The 4,857-nt window shown below is 37.1% G+C and overlaps 1 protein-coding gene across 3 annotated transcripts in view; it reads left to right on the plus strand.

The window, feature by feature from the left end:
- The window catches only part of LOC149134309 (uncharacterized), a 132,505-nt gene extending 131,148 nt beyond the window's left edge, over positions 1-1,357 (plus strand). For all 3 annotated transcript variants that reach the window (XR_016242806.1, XR_016242807.1, XM_089356061.1), the window contains one exon: positions 577-1,357. The gene's annotated coding sequence lies outside the window, so the exon portion shown is untranslated. The remainder of the gene's footprint in view (positions 1-576) is intronic.
- The last annotated feature ends 3,500 nt before the right edge of the window (positions 1,358-4,857 follow it).

Raw genomic sequence — 4,857 nt, forward strand, 5'->3', positions numbered from 1 at the left:
GATACTCGTTCATAAATATATAGGTTTTTTAGAACAAACTGGAAAAATTAATCTCAAAACATGAGTATACTCGCATACATTTTTTTATTAAAAATCAGCAGAAGTTATCAACGCACGAAACCTCAGCCGATTGAAGTACTCTGCAGCCTTTGCTGATTATTAATACCAGCCATATATATCTGTCTATCTAAGGGGCTAAACATAGAGGGGACAAACAAGGACAGACAAAGGGATTAAGTCGATTACATCGACCCCTGTGCGTAGGTACTTAATTTATCGACCCCCAAAGGATGAAAGGCAAAGTCGACCTCGGCGGAATTTGAACGCAGAACGTAACGGCAGACGAAATACTGCTAAGCATTTCGCCCGGCGTGCTAACGTTTCTGCCAGCTCGCCGCCGTCCGTCTATCTATCTATCTATCTATCTATCTATCTATCTATCTATCTATCTATCTAACTTTCTATCTATTCATCTCTCTCTCTCTCCCTCTCTCTCCCTCTCTCTCTCTCTCTCTCTCTATATATATATATATATATGATTATATATTCATATTTCTTATCTTTTATCTATTTCAGCCATTAGACTGCGGCCAGGCTGGGGCACCGCTTTGAAGGATTTTAATCGAAGGAATCGACGCCAGTACATTCTTTTAAATACTGACATTTATACTATCCGACCCTTTTACGGAACCGCTAAGCTGAGGGAACATAAAGACACCAACACCGGTTCTCAAGTAGTTGTGTGGGAGAACCACATACACACACATAACATACACACGCACGCACACACACGCACGTGCGCACACACCCACGCACACACACACACACACACACACACACACACACACACACACATACGACGAGCTACTTGCAGTTTCCGTCCATCAAATCTACTCACAAGTCTTTAGTCGGCCTGAGGTTATAGCAGAAGACACTTGTCCAAGGTGTCACGCAGTGACACTGAACCCGGAACCATGTGGTTTCGGAAGCAAGCTTCTTTCCATACAGCCACTCACACACACAGAGGGAGAGAACAAGAAAGAGAAAGAGGGAGAAACAGACAGACAGACAGATAGACGGAGACAAAGAGAAAGAGAGCGAAAGAGACAGACAGAGAGGAAAAGAGAGAGATAAAGTCGTGACTTTGATAATTATATTCCAATTAGTCTGCCGCCACCAGCAATTCACGTCCACTTTAATTCCTGAAATAGTTTTTGCAAAACACGGATATGGAATTCTGTTTCATATAAGATTCCGCAAATTGAAAAGAGAAAGAGAATGCGAAACAGCATCGAAGAAAAAAGAAGAAGAGAGAAAAACTGTTTCTTTTTTGCCTTTTTATAAATTCTTTAATTTATCTCTACTTCTTTTAGTTTCTCAAGGGTTTGAATGTTATCCCAGAATCTAAACAAGGTTCCAGACTTGGCCTGCCAAAGAGAATACTTCTCTGTTTCACTATTATCTCGAATGCACACCATTCTAACCCTAGCAGCCACACAAATCATAAACCCTAGCTCTCGAAGCAAACAACCACAGTTCTAGCCTGGCATAATATTTCAAAACTAACAAACAGCGTTAACAGTATCAAGCAAGCTGTCTCCTCAAACTGTTTGCATCTGATTTCACATTGTTTACCAAAAACGTATATTTTATAACAGTATCGTTTGATAAGCCCAAACATTGCCAAAAGCACTTTGTTATAGGAAATATATACAGTCTGGCGTAGCAATGACCAGGCTTGTTTAGAACTTGTTACATTAATTTCAATACATACATACATACATACATACATACATGCATGCATGCATACATACATAATACATGCATTCATACATACATTATACATTCACACAGGCATGTGTGCGTATCACAATACCATAGAATGACGTTATATATATGTATACATACAAACACGCATATACATATGCATGTATATATGTATATATATATATATATATATATATATATATATATATATATATATATATATATATATATATATATATATATATATATATATATATATATTAATAAATCTGAGGATAGCAAAAAAAATTTTAGAAATTCCATTTGCTACCAGTGGTCTAGCGAAAAGAAAAAATTAGTCAATAGACTATATATTATTCATTTAAATACATCAGAGATGTCCATAATAGGACATCTAATCTGCTAGAAGGAGCAGTCAAAACTCCACACCACAATTAGGGATAATTTCGAAATAACACACATTGCCTGATATCGGGGGCGCGGGTAAGTCGATTATATCGACTCCAGTATTCAACTGGTACTTATTTTATCGAGCCCGAAATGTTATTAGGCAAAGCCGGCCTCGGCGAGATTCGAACTAAGAAAATAAAGACTGATGCAATGTCTGGTATGGTAACGATTCTGCCAGCTCACCGCCTTATGTTCACTTATAAATCCTTTCCACTATAAACACAATGCTTGGATTTTGTAGGGAGGGGGATAGTTGATCACATCATCCCCAGTACGCAACTGGTACTTAATTTATCGAGCCCGAAACTTGAAATCAAAGTCAACCTCGGCGGAATTTGAACTCAGAACGTAGCAGCAGGCGAAATGCCGCTAAGCATTTTGTCCGTCGTGCTAACGATTCTCATTTCTTTATTGCCCACAAGGGGCTAAACATAGAGGGGACAAACAAGGACAGACAAAGGGATTAAGTCGATTATATCGACCCCGGTGCGTAACTGGTACTTAATTTATCGGCCCCGAAAGGATGAAAAGCAAAGTCGACCTCGGCGGAATTTGATCTCAGAACGTAAAGACAGACGAAATACCGCTAAGCATTTCATCCGACGTGCTAACGTTTCTGCCAGCTCACCGCCTCATCTTCACTTATAAATAAAAAAATAAAATTAAAAAAAAAATCAACAATTTCACGTTAATCTGATGGGTTCCTCTATACTTTTGTAGGGTATGAATTTATTATTTTTAACGAAGAATATAATTGACAGTGACCTCGAAGTTCCAGTTAGCTAAGCCGTCGTCGGACTGGTGACGATGGCTTAACTGGCGGAAAATTCGAAGACACATACGTGTGTGTGAGTGTGTGTGTGTGTGTGTGTGTGTGTGTGTGTGCGTACGTATGTGTGTGTGCCTGTGTATGTGTGTGTGTTTGCGTGTGTATGTGTGTGTGTATACACATGCTCGCACACATACAACCGTTGTTTATTATTACAGTATACCGTAACAAGCAGTTGATAATAAACACAAGTTTATTGTATTCTACAAGCTAGCATCAAATTCTAGTTTGCATTATGCTTGTTTTCGCACACACACACACACACACACACAGAATCAAACACACGTACATACATATAAACCTATTTTCAGTTGAAATTACATAGAATCGGTATTTATATACGAGATAAATTTATATAATCGTTAAATAAGTATGTTAACAATATAAAACTTCTTGACATTAGCGGCTTTTGGTATTTACATACGAGATAAATAATATTACCATAGCATTAGTTATGTTGATAAAAATATATAATTTTTAGGCGTTAGCGGTTTCAACCCTTGATGCGTAAAAGGTGAAACTAATAGTTGTAGTGTATGTAATTTGAACTTACAGGAAAATTTCTAACGTGCCCAATCACGTTGTAATGTTTTCTTTGCACTACTCGATTATCTATCGTTCTGTATCTATACACACTCGCGCGCAAACACATACACATTCGCACAAACGCAAATACGCATATGTTGTGGGTCAAATGTCATAATTATTTTTGAAATTTTAATAATCTTTTTAATTAGGCGCAGGAGTGGCTGTGTGGTAAGTAGCTTGCTTGCCAACAACATGGTTCCGGGTTCTGTCCCACTGCGTGGCACCTTGGGCGAGTGTCTTCTACTATAGCCTCGGGCCGAACAAAGCCTTGTGAGTGGATTTGGTAGACGGAAACTGAAAGAAGCCCGTCGTAGATATGTATATATATATATATATGTATATATATATATATAGATAGATAGATAGATAGATATGTATGTGTGTTTGTGTGTCTGTGTTTGTCCCAGCCCCATCGAACAGATGCTGGTGTGTTTACGTCCCCGTAACATAGCGGTTCGGCAAAAAGAGACCGATAGAATAAGTACTAGGCTTACAAAGAATAAGTCCTGGGGTCGATTTTCTCGATTAAAGGCAGTGCTCCAGCATGGCCGCAGTCAAATGACTGAAACCAGTAAAAGAGTAAACGAGAGTAATTACGTTTGTAATTTGCGAGATGTAATTTGTCACACTTAGCCTACCGTTATTTTTTATAAACGCACACACACACACACACGCGCACACACACACATACACACGCAACACACACCACACGCGCGCGTATAAACGCACGTACACGCATATATATATCCAATGAAGTGCGAATTCTGTGTAAATTAATAAAAAAAGCGGCGAACGAAAATTTTCAAAATACAAACATAAGCCTTCATCACATATTGATTATAGTTGTTTGGCCAACATTAGAGTGAAGGCTTATAATTCTAATTTTCATATATATATATATATATATATATATATATATATATATATATATATATATATAGTAGAAAAAAAAAACAAAAAAAACAGTTCTTGGTACGGTATACTATATTAGAAAAACTGAGTGGAGATGGCTTTATTAGGTGGGATAATTTTTATTTAATGTTATTATCTTTAAATAAAAAATTATACCCCTATATATATATATATATATATATATTTATATATATATATATATATATATAAATGTTAGAGGTAATACTTGATAATTATAAGTACCTGTGTATGCCAGATCGTGGCCCGGGTGAAAGGATAAATTAAAAACGTAAAAATAAAAACAAAACACA

Source organism: Octopus bimaculoides, chromosome 8 (assembly GCF_046866305.1).
Source record: "Octopus bimaculoides isolate indiv1 chromosome 8, ASM4686630v1, whole genome shotgun sequence".
NCBI classification, from domain to species: domain Eukaryota; kingdom Metazoa; phylum Mollusca; class Cephalopoda; order Octopoda; family Octopodidae; genus Octopus; species Octopus bimaculoides.